Genomic DNA, 16,737 nt, shown 5'->3' with positions numbered 1-16,737 from the left:
ACATGAATGTTCTTAAGAATCCAGCAATGTGTGGCATGGTGGCACAGGGGCTGCCTCAAATCTTGAGGGACCTGCATTCAGTCCTGATCGTCGGTCTTGTCATTGTAGAGTTCATATGCTCTTCTCTGAATCTCCAGACTCTGCTAGGAACTCACATTTCCTTTTATGTCCCAAAGGAATGCTGGCAGGTTAATTGGTTACTGACTTTACCGCACCTTGTCCCCATTCCAACCTCACTCCTTCGGAACGCTCTGCTCTCCACTCCCTCCGCACTAATCCTAACCTTATTATTAAACCTGCCAATAAGGGGGGTGCTGTTGTAGTCTGGCGTACTGACCTCTACCTTGCCGAGGCACAGCGACAACTCGCGGATACCTCCTCTTATTTACCCCTCGATCGTGACCCCACTAAGGAGCACCAGGCCATTGTCTCCCACACCATCACCGACTTTATCCGCTCAAGGGATCTCCCATCCACTGCTACCAACCTTATAGTTCCCACACCCCGCACTTCCCGTTTCTACCTCCTACCCAAGATCCACAAACCTGCCTGTCCTGGCCGACCTATTGTTTCAGCTTGCTCCTGCCCCACCGAACTCATTTCTGCATACTTCGACACTGTTTTATCACCCCTTGTTCAATCCCTTCCGACCTATGTTCGTGACACTTCTCACGCTCTTAAACTTTTCGATGATTTTAAGTTCCCTGGCCCCCACCGCTTTATTTTCACCATGGATGTCCAGTCCTTATATACTTCCATCCCCCATCAGGAAGGTCTCAAAGCTCTACGCTTCTTTTTGGATTCCAGACCTAATCAGTTCCCCTCTACCACCACTCTGCTCCATCTAGCGGAATTAGTCCTTACTCTTAATAATTTCTCCTTTGGCTCCTCCCACTTCCTCCAAACTAAAGGTGTAGCTATGGGCACCCGTATGGGTCCTAGCTATGCCTGCCTTTTTGTTGGCTTTGTGGAACAATCTATGTTCCGTGCCTATTCTGGTATCTGTCTCCCACTTTTCCTTCGCTACATCGACGACTGCATTGGCACTGCTTCCTGCACGCATGCTGAGCTCGTTGACTTTATTAACTTTGCCTCCAACTTTCACCCTGCCCTCAAGTTTACCTGGTCCATTTCCAACACCTCACTCCCCTTTCTAGATCTTTCTGTCTCTGTCTCTGGAGACAGCTTATCCACTGACGTCTACTATAAGCCTACTGACTCTCACAGCTATCTGGACTATTCCTCTTCTCACCCTGTCTCTTGCAAAAATGCCATCCCCTTCTCGCAATTCCTCCGTCTCCGCCGCATCTGCTCTCAGGATGAGGCTTTTCATTCTAGGACGAGGGAGATGTCTTCCTTTTTTAAAGAAAGGGGCTTCCCTTCCTCCACTATCAACTCTGCTCTTAAACGCATCTCCCCCATTTCACGTACATCTGCTCTCACTCCATCCTCCCGCCACCCCACTAGGAATAGGGTTCCCCTGGTCCTCACCTACCACCCCACCAGCCTCCAGGTCCAACATATTATTCTCCATAACTTCCGCCACCTCCAACAGGATCCCACCACTAAGCACATCTTTCCCTCCCCCCATCTCTCTACATTCCGCAGGGATCGCTCCCTACACAACTCCCTTGTCCATTCGTCCCCCCCATCCCTCCCCACTGATCTCCCTCCTGGCACTTATCCGTGTAAGCGGAACAAGTGCTACACATGCCCTTACACTTCCTCCCTTACCACCATTCAGGGCCCCAAACAGTCCTTCCAGGTGAGGCAACACTTCACCTGTGAGTCGATGGGGGTGATATACTGTGTCCAGTGCTCCCGATGTGGCCTTTTATATATTGGCGAGACCCGACGCAGACTGGGAGACCGCTTTGCTGAACATCTACGCTCTGTCCGCCAGAGAAAGCAGGATCTCCCAGTGGCCACACATTTTAATTCCACATCCCATTCCCATTCTGAAATGTCTATCCATGGCCTCCTCTGCTGTAAAGATGAAGCCACACTCAGGTTGGAGGAACAACACCTTATATTCCGTCTGGGTAGCCTCCAACCTGATGGCATGAACATCGACTTCTCTAACTTCCGCTAGGCCCCACTTCCCCCTCGTACCCCATCTGTTACTTATTTTTATGCACACATTCTTTCTCTCACTCTCCTTTTTTTCCCTCTGTCCCTCTGAATATACCTCTTGCCCATCCTCTGGGTCCCCCCCCTTGTCTTTCTTCCCAGACCTCCTGTCCCATGATCCTCTCGTATCCCCTTTTGCCTATCACCTGTCCAGCTCTTGGCTCTATCCCTCCCCCTCCTGTCTTCTCCTATCACTTTGGATCTCCCCCTCCTCCTCCAACTTTCAAATCCCTTACTTCCTTCAGTTAGTTCTGATGAAGGGTCTCAGCCTGAAACGTCGACTGCACCTCTTCCTACAGATGCTGCTTGGCCTGCTGCGTTCACCAGCAACTTTGATGTGTGTTGGTTACTGTAAGTTAGCTCCAAGTGTATGTAAGTGGCAAAGTAATCAATGGGTAGTTGTAGGGCATACTAAAGAGAATAAGAGGAAGAATTAAAGGAAGATGGGAATCAGAATCAGGTTTATTATCACTGATATAAGTCGTGAAATATGTTGTTTTGCAACAGCAGTACAGTGCAAAGCATAACATTACTTTAAGTTACATAAATAGTGCAAAAGATGAATAATGAGCTTGTATTCATGGGTTCATAGGCCATTCAGAAATCTGATTGTGGAGGGGAAAAAGCTGTTCCTAAATCATTGAGTGTGAGTCTTCATGCTTCTATACCTCCTCCCTGACGGTAGTAATGCATATAGGCCATGTTCTGGATGGTGAGGGTCTTCAATGATGGCTGCCACCTTCCTGAGATACTGCCTCTTGAAGATGTCCTCCATGGTGGAGAGGGTTGTGCCCATGATGCATTGAGCTAAGTCTACATCTCTCTGCAGCCTCTGTTGGAATTTGCTAGTCTTAGGTGACGTACCTCACCTTCTCAAAATCCAAATAAAGTAGAGCCACCAGTGTGCCTTCTTTGTGAATGCATTGATGTGTTGAGCTCAAGAGGTATCTTAGAAGAACCAAGGAGAAGGGAATGAGACTGCTTTGCTGAGAGCTGGCATAATGCGATAGGCCATATGGCCTTCCTCCTATATCCTGATACATTAGTAAGAAGGACAAGTGATTGCCACCTTGTGTTATTTGGAGAATGATTCTGATAGTGTGGGTGGGGTGTGTGAACTTGGGACAGGCATCGAGAAACATTATTAAACTTTATTAAAAAACCATTTTCAATAAAGTGTTTGAGCTCGATCTTCACTCCATTTTCAAGGCAAGCCTTGGACTGACTGTCTTGTCAGTTACCTGTTTTGCTTCTTTCAGCTCTGAAAATCTGATTATTTTCTTTCTTGTTTTCAAGCTAGTCACTTTCTGCTCAGTCAGGTGCTAGAGATCCATGGAGTTAAATGTAGATCCGATAGAATATGGTGCATTAATAACTGGCTTTCTACAGAATGTGGAATTAATGTAAAGTTGGGCCACATGTTGGAACCATGCTGACTCTCTGCTTGTACTCTGCACATTTTAGAAAGAGTCTTTATCTGCAGAACCGAAACCGAAACCAGCATGAGAAACAACAGGTCTGAATGTTGTCAGGAGCAGCAAGCTCTGACAAACTTAGAAATTTATCATTTAGTAATGAACTATCTTTTATTTGATATTGATCAGATTAACCCTGCAGCTAACCACAGAGATGTCACTCCACTGTGGAAGAAATGTAATATTTCAGCAATCTTCATCTTGGAAAGTTTCCTGAGGGCTATATTTTCACCAATATTTTCAATTCTCTGAAGTACTTAATGAATTATTATGTAATCTATGAGTTGCCAATGCCATAAAATTGTTCTGCTTGTTGCATGAGAAATAGTGTAATCATCAGCATTATGGTCTTTGGGTATTGTTTTATGCAGATAGCTCGAATACGTTGGATCTATACTCTGTAGCTTAGATCAATAAGAGGATACTGAAACAGATTACTGCTCAGTTGTGAGAAACTGGCTGTCCTTGGTGGTGTGAATCAAGCACTTGGGGCACACAGAATAACTACATAACTGAGAAAAACTGGGATTACTTGGGAAGCGAATGGAATTGGGGACTTGGGGAGGATCACTTGGGCAGTGACTGGAGTTGGGAACATGACGATGAGCCAGGTACAACTGGAAGTGCACTGATGACACGACAGGAATGTGTGCGATAGTGCCAGGAATGAGGAGTGATACGCAGGGTTAAAGATGTTAGGAATGGTTATGTGGCCAGAGCTGAGGTCAGGAATGTGGAGCAGTTATGGGTGGACACAGGGGCTGGGAAATAGGGGTAACAGGGAGTAGGGTGGCATAGTAGCATAGTGGCTAGTGTAATCACTTCACAATGCCAGTAAACACCTTTCGGAGTTCAATTACAGCCACTGTCTGTAAGGAGACAGTGATCACCGTGGGATTCCTCTGGGTGATCCGGTTTCCTCCCAAATTCCAAAGACATATGGTGATGGTTAATGAGTTGTGGGAATGCTATGTAGGTTACCAAAAGCATGGCAGCACTTGCGGGCTGCCCAGCACAGTCTTTGCTGATTGGATTTGGCATAAAATGATAAATTTCCCTGTAATTGTCAATGTACATCTGACAAATAAAGCTAATCTTCTTAAAAAAAAATCTGATTCTGAATGCTCATGAGAAATCCCAGCCTGACGCTGCTCTCCAATTGCTTTGACACTGACATCTGTACCCAAGGTGAGGCATGAAAGAAAGGAGGGGGCCAGTTTCTTGAACAAGGTGGTGGGTGCACCATCTTCTGGATGGGTAAAACAAAAGCCCAGCAAAAATGACAAAAGAATTACTTCACTTCACAAATTGCAGGCCTGACCACCCCTCCTGCTTCATCAATCACTAAACCAAGTGGAAACACGTTGTTCTCGGTCCTAAGGGACTTCCCAAGTTTGCCATGGTTCATATTATTTTATATAAGTCTTGAATGCAATTGATTGCTCACGTTAAGCTATTTCAGACCTTTTCAAAGAAGCTTAAATATAACTTTTGGCAAATGGAACATTATTATATAGAAAACGAGAGTACCAACTTGCCAGCTTTAACTTGTCTATGCCAAGTGGTAAAATGAATTGAGAGAATAAATATACAATGCTATCACTGTAATTTGTGACATTTGTTCACAAATTGAAGCTAAGATACTATTGTAATTGTGAACATAAAATAACTCAACTAATACTGGGCTAATGAAACAGAGGCAAAGATCATTCTGTTGGCATGATACAAAACAAAAATCCCTTCCAATTCTGAGTAAAGCAAGAGCTTGAAAAAATACTTAGTAGTTGATAATAAGCCTTTGAAATGTAGAGCAGAAATCAGACTTCAAATCAGTGCTGTAAAGATAAAGTCAATCTATGATGCAAAAGCAAAATTCTGCAGATGCTGGAATTCTGAAATGAAACTGAATACCGGAAGTCTTCAACAGCTCTGACCTATCTATGGAGAGAGAAGCGGGGGTTAATGTTTCAGTTGAATGAACATTCATCTGAATACTGCTTCTGTGAATCAATGTTTTGCTGATAATGTGCTTGAAATTAATAAATGCAGCATATCACTCATGAAGAATAAGCACTGAAGATCTCTTGAAAAATGAAAATGATATTGTAAATGAGCAATTATTCAGTATCATTATTTACAGTAGAGATAGCGTGCTGGACATATTGGAAGACTAGCTTCAGTTTGTAAGTAAGATTGTTATAGCTGGGGGTGGTAATGGAGATAAGTTCCCATTACCTATTAAATGCTCCCAATGGTGTGCACCTCAAATAGCCCCTGACAACCAAGTGCAGTTCTTGGCCTTCATGTGTGGCTCAGTTACTAAGCCCAGCTGAACCATTTCTACTGACAGGAGAAGGGGCAAAGGCTGGTTAATGGCGCCTTAAACCAGTCGCTTTGGGCAGACGGGGCTCTTCAGCCGTGGTTGGCAGCTCATCTAGAAGGAAAACTCTGATCTCAAACCTCTGCTGCTTTGTGGCTATACCTACTCATGGGGAAGGCTTCAGGAGTGAACTCCAAGGGAAAAATCTGGAACTGGAGTCCCCAGGGCAGTCCTCCGTTGAGTTCAACACTGACTGTCAGCTTCTGTGACGCTGCTGGTGCCAAACTGTATCAGTCTCTACCGTTCCTTTGGGTTTATCAGATACAGTACATGGGGAGGGGGAGCCTGCTGCATTGGCTACAGCTTGCTCTTCATATCGTACTGCCCAGTGACAAGGTGGAGAAGCTTGTGTGGTCCTGTGATCCCGAGAGCAATGCTGTCTGGAGCTATGCTCCTGGTAGGGTCACCCATGGCGGTAAGGTCGAGGGTGAGGTCCCTGACAAACAACAATCCAACCAAGATCGCAACGGTGGAACAGGTGGGCGAAGTTACTTCAAACTCAACGGCTGTGAAGGCGGATGAAGGCTGCAACAAATCCATCAGCTCCAATCATCATGGTTTCCATGCCACTGGAACCAGTTGGCTGAGTTGTGAAGTATCGTGTGTTTCTTGGAGTGCAACATCAAGTACACATTAAACAAATACATGCACAGGTGTCTTCGCTCTGTGGGCCACTTCTTCAAGTCTTTCGGCGATCAGGGGAGGGTGATGGGAGCAGGCAACGTGATGGCTGGAAGCTCCTATTCAAGAATCGGCACGAAAGCGGTGAATACTTGATTCAGTCGCTCAGCTCTTGGACAGAAGCAGGAAAGTTGCTCGGCAGCAGTATTCACGTCTGAGCAGCCCTATTTAGGATCCACTCTGCTCACCCTGAACTGGGAAGGGGCGAGAAAAGGTGCCCTAAAAATAGTCTGCTTCACCCCATCCTGTCTGGAAAGCTGTGTCCAGAGGGATCACCATCATGCGGTCGAAAAACATCGAGAAGTGAAACTATGAAATTTGGAACCTGGAATATACAAACTCTGATGGATAACCCAAAGGCAGACCGACCAGTGAGGAGAACTGCCTTTGCTGCCCAGGAGCTCCAAAAATTCAACTTTGACATTGTTGCTCTGAGTGAGACCCGCAGAGTTGGAGAAGGACAACTAAAGGAAGAGCAAGGTCAATACACCTTTTTCTGGAAAGGACTTGATCCTGAACAACCAAGGATCCATGGAGTAGGTTTCACCATCTGAAACAGCCTACTTCAGAAGCTGACAGACCAACCACTGGGAATCAATGAATGTCTCATGACTCTGTGAATCCAACTTGACAAGAACCAACATGCTACCATCATCAGTGTCTATGCTCCAACTCTGAACACGGAAGATGAAGTAAAGATGGACTTCTATGCCCAACTTGATGACACCCTTTCCTCTGTTCCCAACAACGACAAGATCATTGTCTTGGGAGACGTCAATGCCAGAGTCGGGAAAGATCATAGGCTCTGGACTGGAATAATAAGCAAGGAAGGAGTTAGCAAGGTCAATGCCAATGGAACACTCCTCCTCACCAAATGTGCTGAGCACAACCTGGTGATTACAAACACCCTATTTCGCCAGAAAAACAGGCACAAAGTCTCCTGGCAGCATCCACACTCCAAACACTGGCACCTCATCGACTACATCATCATACGATCTCGGGACCAGCAAGATGTACTGATAACAAGAGCTGTTCTTGGTGCCGATGAGTGCTGGACAGACCAACGACTCATCTCGTCGGCCATGAGAATGAAGATTCGGCCCAAAAGGGAACACCAGAATCAGAACACTATAAAGAAATTTAATGTTGACATCCTTCAAGACATCAGCCATGTACCGAAGTGCCAACAAAATCTTCAAGAACAACTGCCTCAACAAATCCCAGCAGCTGTAGAAGAACATTGGAATCAATCGAAGAATGCTATCATCACCTCCTGCAAAGAAACAATTGTGTTCAAGATGAAAAAACATCAGGATTGTTTCGACGATAACGACAAACTACTCCAACAACTCATAGACAAAAAGAGAAAAGCTTTCATCACCTTACAAGATGCCCAACAATCGGCTACCAAAAGGAAACACGCTCAGGAATGCAAGGCTGCAGTCCAGAACAGCACCCGATACCTGGAAAACCCATGGTGGAGGAAGAAAGCTTAGGAAATCCAACAACTAGCAGACACCAACGACACTCGAGGCTTTATTTTTTGGCGTGTGCGTGCGTGTCTGTGCGTCTGCGTGTCCGTGATGATGTCTCTTTCATGGCATTTACAAGGCATGGAGTGAGAGAGAGACCGTGTGGCATGCCACTCCTTACAAAGACATTTTCACAGTATTTTCCCTTTATTTTACGAGATCGAGTTGCGATCTCGACACTCAACGCGGCACGGATGGAAAGCATACTTGGGGGCGGATCCGACTAGTTTCGAACCTGGGAACCTCCGCTCCCAGGTCTGGTGCTGATGTCGTTGCGCCACCAGCCGGCCCGACACTCGAGGCTTTTTCAACGCAACTAAAGCTATTTTTGGCCCATCCACTCACAGTCAAGCCCCTCTCAAAAGCAAAGATGGTTCAACCATCTTGAAGAGCAATGCTGACATCAATTCTAGATGGAGGGAGCACTTTGAAGATCTTCTAAAATCAAACTGTCTCATTTGACAGGAATGTGATTAACAACATTCCAAAACAGCCTGTTGACGACTCCCTAAGCAAAATACCAACACTTGAAGAAAGTGAAGGAAGCCATCAAAACCTTGAAAAACAACAAGGCCGCTGGACTCGATGGAATACCAGCCGAGGTCTACAAAATTGGATGTAATCTGCTTCATTATCAACTGCAACAACTTCTCATCAAGATCTGGATAAATGAAGACGTACCAGCAGACTTTAGAGACTCAGCAATCGTTACCAACTACAAAAGGAAAGGCGATCGATCCAAATGTGGAAACTATCGTGGAATTTCCCTGTTAGCAACAGCAGGAAAGATCCTCACCCACATCATGAACAACTGGCTCAAGCCTTTAGCTGAGGAGATCCTTCAGGAGACACAAGCTGGTTTTAGACCATCACGTGGAGCAATCGACATGATCTTCATAGTGCGACAACTACAAGAAAAATGTTGTGAACAACTTCAACCTTTGTACACGGCATTCATCGACCTCACCAAAGCCTTTACCTCGGTATCAAGGGAACTCCTATGGGATGTCCTATCCACCTATGGATGCCCTGAAAAGTACATTCGAGTCCTGAGACTCTTCCATGATGGCATGCTTGCCACAGTCATGGTCAGCAACAGTAACTGTGAGTCTTTTCAAGTTAGATGAGGAGTAAAACAGGGATGCGTGATTGCCCCAACTTTGTTCACCATCTTCATTGCGACAATCATCCACATCATCCAGGACAACCTACCCCCAGGAATCGAAATTGTCTACAGAACAGATGGCCGACTTTTCGATCTTGCTCGTCTCAAGTCCAAAAACAAGACATCCACGAGTTCCCTCATCGAGTTCCAATACGCAGATGACAAAAGTGTTGCAGCTCTCTCAGAAAACCACCTACTACAGATTCTGACTGCCTTCAACCGTGCGTACACGAAACTTGGACTTATCATCAATTCCAAGAAGAATCAGATCATTTACCAACCATCGCCAACTGAGACAAATCGGAAAGAACCATCAATTCAACTTGGTGAAACAACCCTGGAAAATTTGGACCACTTTCCTTATCTTGGAAGTCACCTCTCCTCCAATGTCGACCTTAATGATGAGATCCAACATTGTTTTAAATGCGCTGGAAGAGCTTTTGGACGTCTCCGAACAAGAATCTTTCATGATCGTGACATCCAAACAGACATCAAAATGTTAGTGTACAAAGCAGTGGTGATCCCAATGCTCCTGTACGCATCAGAAACCTGGACAACATACCGACAACATCTGAAGGCACTTGAAAAGTTCCATCAACGCTGTCTTCGAAATATCTTAAATATCAACTGGGAAGATAGAAGAACCCACGTCTGCGTGCTAAATGAAGCAAAAACAACAAGCATTGAAGCCTATGTCATCAAGAACCAACTAAGATGGAGCAGTCATGTTGTTCGGATGAAAGACGAACGTCCGCCGAAACAAATCTTCTACTCCCAGCTTAAAGAAGGCAAATGTTAAAGAGACGGACAACAGAAGAGATTCAAAGACGCCTTAAAAGCCAACATGAAGAAATGTAACATCGACATCAACAATTGGGAAACCAATGCCAAGGACAGGAATCTCTGGCAAGCCATCATCCAAGAAGGAACAGCAACTTTTGAAGCCAACAGATGTGCAGAATTAGAAGAAAAGAGAAGAAAATGGAAAGAGAGGCAGCAACAACCAAAGCCCGATCTGCCATCTGGAACTACCTGTCCTGGATGCTGAAGAACTTTCAAAGCCAAGATTGGACTCATAAGCCACTTGAGAGACCATAAGCAGATCAACAGAATGAAGACCATCATCCTCGACCTTGAGGGATAGCCACGACGACTGCCCAGCCTTGCGTATCTAAGCAGCTAGGATGCAACTTTCATGGTCAATCCTGACCGAAGGAGGCTACAGGGAGCTTCAGTTCAGAGACCAAACTAGCATAACCAAAGGAACAGAAATGAAGAAAATGAGGGAAATGTATACCCAGAGGCAGATGACTCCCATAGCTGGGCTGGAAAGAACATTATCTTCCTAAATTCTCTTTATTTTGGAGTGGCTCTTTCAAATTGGCAAAAAAAATGCTTGTGCAATTTGAAAAAGATATGAGAAAGAAAGCAAAGAATTATAGAAATTTAGTCCACCAGAAAATTACTGGAGTCTACTATGAGTAAGCAACCTGACTGCCTTGTGGGCAGCCTTGGGAGGGATGAAGGCTACGGAAGTGAACCCAGACAGAAAATCCAGAGTGGAGCCCCTCAGGCAGCTGGACGACACTTAACATCCTTCTGGCAGCTCCTACAACCAAGGTGGTGCCGAACATATTGCTTTGTTTTTTTTTTAGACTACACTGGTGAGGCCGAGAGGGGGACCTTGATGACTGGGTATCCCAAGATTTCCATTCTTTATACCAGGCTTGTGCCCCGGAGAGGTCACTCCAGTGCCACTATCCACTGTCCTTCGAGACGGATGGATGCCATCATCATCGTCATATACTGTTCAGCTTGAAAATTTTCTGCTGATCAGACAAGGTGATATAGATTTGTAAGTGAATGTCATTCTAGTCATAGAGGTAGATAACATGGAAACAGGCCCTTTGGCCCATCTCACCCATGCCATTGCAGCACCCTGCCTCCTCATGCCAGATTACTTAATGAAACAGCGTGGAATAGGCCATCCCAGCCCTTTGAGCTGCATTGCCCATCAACCCCCAACTACCCTGATTTAACACTAACCTAATCATGGGATAATTTATAAGACAAAGTAACTCACCTGGTACATCTTTGGACGATGGGAGGAAACCAGAACATCTGGAGGAAACCCACGCATTCTGTGGGGAGGATGTACTCCTTGCAGAGGACACTGGGATTGAACCCTGATGCCTCGGGGTGTAATAATGTCATGCTAACCACTGTTGTACTGTGGTGCCTCAGTTGCCCTCATTCGGTCCATAATATCCCTCCCGCGAATGTGTGAGTTTCATCCAGGTGCTCCAGTTTCCTCTCATGGTCCAAAGTCGTACAGATTAGTTGGTTAGTTGGCCATTGTAAGTTGTCCTGTGATAAGGCTAGGGTTAAGTAGGTGTGTTGCTGGGTGGTGCAGTTTGTTGGGCCAGATGGGCCTGTTCTGTGATGTATTTCTCGATTTAAAAATAAAATAAATATAAGACCCCCCCTTCCATATACCTATCTATGTGCCTCTTTAATGTTGCAATTGTACTCACCTCAACCACCACCTTTGGAAGCTCATTCCAGGTACTCACTACATTCTGTGTAAAGAAGTTACCTCTCAGGTTTCTCTTAAATCTTTCTCCTCTTGTGTCTGTGTACTCTAGATTCGGACTCCTTGCCCCTGGGGAAGAATATACGACTGTCCACCTTATCTATATCCTCATGATTTTATAATCTCTTATGAGGTCACCCCATGCTCTTCTGCACCCCGAGGAATAAAGATCCAGCATGGCTTAACTCTCCCTATAACTCTGACCCTTCAGTCCAGAAGCATCCTCATAAATCTTTTCTGCATCTTCTCTATCTTGACAGTTTTTTCCTATAACATGGTGACTAAAATTGTACATGATGCTCCAAGTGCAGCCTCACAAACAACTTGTACAACTGCAACATAATGTCCCTACTGCTAAACTCAGTGCTCTGATTGATGAAGGCCAGCATATTAAATAATTTCTTCACTAGCCTGTCTACTTGTGTGGCTGCTTTCAGCGAACCATGCACTTACACTTCTTGTTCCATAGCACTATTATAGATGTTATAGACGTTTTCAAGGGAGTTACCAGGAAGTTAATGAAGATAAGGCAGTGGTTGTTGTCTGCATGGACTTTATTAAGGCCTTTGACAGCGTCCTGCATGGGAGGTTCATCAAGAAGCTTCAGTCACTTGGGATTGAAGATGAGGTGGTAAATTGGATAGACATTGGCTTCACGGGAGAAGCCAGAGAGTGGTTGTAAATGGTTGCCTCTCTGACTGGAGTCCAGTGACTAATGATGTGCCACAAGGATGCATTGTTGTTTATCATCTATATCAACAATCTAGATGATAATACAGTAAATTGCATCAAATTTGCGTATGACACCAAGATAAAGGGAGGCATAGTGGACAGCGAGGAAGGCTGTCAAAGCTTGCAGTGGAATCTGGACTAGCTGGAAAAATAGGCTGAGGAATTTAATGCAGACATGTGCGAGTGTTGTACTTTGGAAAGACAAACCAGGGTAGGTCTTGCACATTGAGTGGTAGGACACTGAAGAGTGCAGTAGAATAAAGGGGTCTGAGAATATAGGCCCATAATTCCTTGAAAGTGGTATAACAGGTAGATAGTGTTGGAAAGAGAGATTTTGGCACATCGGTCTTCAAAAATCAAAGTATTGAGGACAGGAGTTGGAGTTTTATGTTGGAGTGATATAAGACATTGGTAAGGTCTAATTTGGAGTATTGTGTGCAGTTCTGGTCACCTATCCAAAGGAAAAATATCAATAAGATTGAAGAATGCAGAGCAAATTTGCAAGCATTTTACTGGGACCTGAAGATCTGAGTTATAGGTAAAGGTTAGGACTTTATTCCTCAGCGTGTAGGAGAATGAAGGGAGATTTGATAGAGGTGTACAAAATTATGAGTGTTAGGGTAAATGCAAACAGGCTTTTTCCAGTGAGGTCGGGTGAGACTAGGACTAGAGATTATGGGTTAAGGGTGGAAAGGTGAAATGTTTAAGAGGAACATGGGTAAATCTTCATTTAGATGGTGGTGAGAGTGTGTGCTGCGAGCTGCTGGCGGAAGTGGTGGATGCAGGTTTGATTTCAGCATTTAAAAGAAACTTGGATAAGTAAGTGGCCAGGAATGCTATGGAGGGCTGTGTTCCAGGCGGATGTCAATGGGACTCAGCAGAATTATAATTTGGTACAGACTAGATTGGTTGATGGGCCTGTTTCTGTGCTTTGGTGTTCCATGACTCTATGACAAAAAAGACATACATGAACAACACTGTGACAAGTGGAGTAACGCAGGCAAATGAGAACCTGTTTCTAAAAGCTGGAAACCATGGGGATCCAGAGAGCTTCGTACTATATGTATATTATATATCAATTGCATTGCAATGTCATCAGTGTATAAAATTAATTAATGGAGGTAATGGACCACCCACCTGTGTCTCCAGAATACTGGAAGCAAACAGCCAAAAATTATGCTTCAACTCACGAAAATGCTGAAAGGATTCTGAACAACCTGAGTTCAACACCTTGGTGGGAGGGGGATATATTAGACCAGTAGGGCTCCAAAGGTTGTTCCCAGTATTATAGCATGTGTTCAAGGTTTTTGAGGTCCTGAGAATAACTAATAGGGCAAGCAGAAAGAAAGGTACATTTTGTTGTTTGAAAAGTCTAACATAATGGGTCTGTGTCCAAAGTTTAAAAGGGACCTTTGAAAGAAGGATCAGGTTTGTTTTTCTCACGTACGTTGAAACATACAGTAGACTGCAATATTTGCATCAAATCAAAGCAGTGAGGAATTTGCTGGGCAGTACGCATGTGTCACTCTGCTTCCAGTGCCAACATAGCATGCCACAACTCACTAACCCCTTAGAATGTGGGAGGAAACCCACGCGGTCATGGGGATAATGTACAAGCTCCTTACAAACAGCAGTGGGATACTGGCTATGTGATGATGCCACATGGCACACTTCTACAGAAAAAGTGTGACAGGAATTTGGAAAAATGTCCCACAAATGGCAACTGGTGCCAGGTCACTGTTAATTTTAGATCTTAGTTTGAAACAACTTTGCTTACTGAAGTTAAGGAGTGCAGAACAGTGTTAAATAGACGAGTTTAGGACACAAATTTACTATTAGCTCAATGAATTGATAATAGGCTCGTGGAACAAGATAGCTATGCTCTATTACTGTGAATTTGTATTGTTAAATCATTTGAGATTTAAATGTGCCACTCCAAGTTGCATTTGAAACCATGATTAAAGTCTATTTAAATATTTTTGCGATGCTTTGCATCTGACGTCCAATGGACTGTGATATCTGCAATGATTTATGCTGCATGGATCTTGGATTGCTGTTCGCATGAACAGTTAGGGCTACAGTCCTGGCATGACAAAGAAGTGTTGTCTTTCGTACTGACAGTTGCAAAGATCCCCCTTTGGCTACCCATTTCAATTTAACTTTCTGTTGCCATTCTGACATATCTGTCTGTGGTCTCCTCTTGTGCTATGATGAGGCCACACTCAGGGTGGAGGAGCACCACTTCATATTCTGTCTGGGTAGCCTCCAAACTGATGGCATGAGCATTAATTTCTCTAATTTCTGGAAATTACTCATCCTTCCCTTTCTCTCTCTTTCCATTCCCCATTCTGGTTATCTTCTCTCCCCTTTTCTTCTCAACTGCCCTTCATCTCCCTGGCGTTCCCCTTTTCCTTCTCTTTCTTCTGTACTCCATTGTCCTCTCTTATTAGATTCTCTCTTTAGCCCTTTACTTGTTCCACCTGTCACCTCCCAGCTTCTTGCTTCATCACCCCTCCCCTACCCACCCTCCTTCCCCATTGCCTGGTCTCACCTATCAGTTCCCAGCTGGTAATCCTTTCCTCTGCCCCCACCTTCATATTTTGGCTTCTGTCCCCTTGCTATCCAGTCCCGATGAAGGTCACAGCCTAAAACACTGACTGTTTATTCCCCTCCATAGATGCCAGCTAACTTGCTGAGTTCCTCCTGCATTTTGTGTATGTTTCTCCAGATTTCCAGCAACTGCAAAATCTCTTGAGCTAACCATTTGTTTTCTCTTGCTGAGTGCAAATAGAACTTGAATTAGTGACATCACAGTCCATCTGGTACTTTAAGGTAATGCTGACCCTGCTAAAACTAAAGTTGTTTAACTATGAGGAAATTTGCTCATTTGTTATCATTGGAATTAAATCGCTTTCCATGTAAGCAATTTTTGGTAAATGGTTATAAATAAAGATGAGAAAATTCCACTGCCCACGGCCTGCAAGAGATACTGCCATACCTGGTCTAGGCAGAATGAAGAGAGGGTTTAAAGCTTCATTTTCAACAAGGACTTGCTCGGATGTTAAAAACCAACAATTTCTTTCAGCTTTCTTTGCCTGTTGCCCACAAGTCCTTAAGTTGGATGTTATGTAAATTAGCTAAAAGCTATCATTTTAGAAAACAAAGCCTTGAGAATTAATCAAAAAATTCTTTCTGTAAACCATCTAAAAAGCTCATTTAATTTAGTTGGATGCGTGAAATTAAAAGTTATACATATATAATAATGTAAAACCTAATGCATACAAAGTGGGTACATAATGTCCATTGCTGATTTCAGTTCAACTTTTATATTTATTCTGCTGATCTGCTTAGGTAATGCTAAGAGCAGGAAGCACTTTACTTCTGTTGTGTACTGCTTCATTCTCTGCTTCCTATCTCACTTTGTGTTTGACTTTTTCTCACTCACTGCCTATGGTTCTGTGCTCAGAATAGTGCAGGAGGAGTATGCCAGTAAGTTGTGGCAGTCAGGGATGAAACGCAAATTATGGTGGCATTTTTAATGTGGTTTAACTCAACGACCCAGACCACCAATTTGTTTAAGAGTTTTGGAAAATAAGGCTGTGTCTCAATAGTCCTGAAGAATTTGATCATTTTTGCAGGCAAATTCCAGGATGGGAGGTAGCGATGGGGTGCAGATGTTTCATATAACTAAAAAAGTGGACAGCAACATCTGCTCATCTGGAGGAATAAGTTTGAATTTTCCTCGTGGAATTTTAAGCACACAGTTGGTGAAAATGATAAAGACAATCTCAGATTGTCAGAGCAACTTATAAGGTTTGTTGATGTCCTTTGTGGAATAGAATGTGCTACTTTTGCCTTTAAGCCAGCAACACATCAAGGAGAATGGAACCGGCGGTGACATCTGTAGCTGTTGCCTCGGCCAGGTCATAATGCAGATGTACTGCATTCGGGGTCAACAGCACAATTACGTCACCATGCTCCATGAGGTCGTACCCCAATCATCTGTTGCAGTAGGTGTCAAACTCCCCTGCTCATCGAAAGCCACTCAT

At 44.2% G+C, this 16,737-nt stretch overlaps 1 protein-coding gene across 5 annotated transcripts in view; it reads left to right on the top strand.

Moving 5' to 3' along the window:
• The window catches only part of opcml (opioid binding protein/cell adhesion molecule-like), a 1,007,280-nt gene that overhangs the window by 177,047 nt on the left and 813,496 nt on the right, over positions 1-16,737 (top strand). The window lies entirely within an intron of this gene.

Source organism: Mobula birostris, chromosome 20 (genome assembly GCF_030028105.1).
Source record: "Mobula birostris isolate sMobBir1 chromosome 20, sMobBir1.hap1, whole genome shotgun sequence".
Lineage (NCBI taxonomy): Eukaryota > Metazoa > Chordata > Chondrichthyes > Myliobatiformes > Myliobatidae > Mobula > Mobula birostris.
This window is presented reverse-complemented; position numbering and strand designations above follow the sequence as displayed.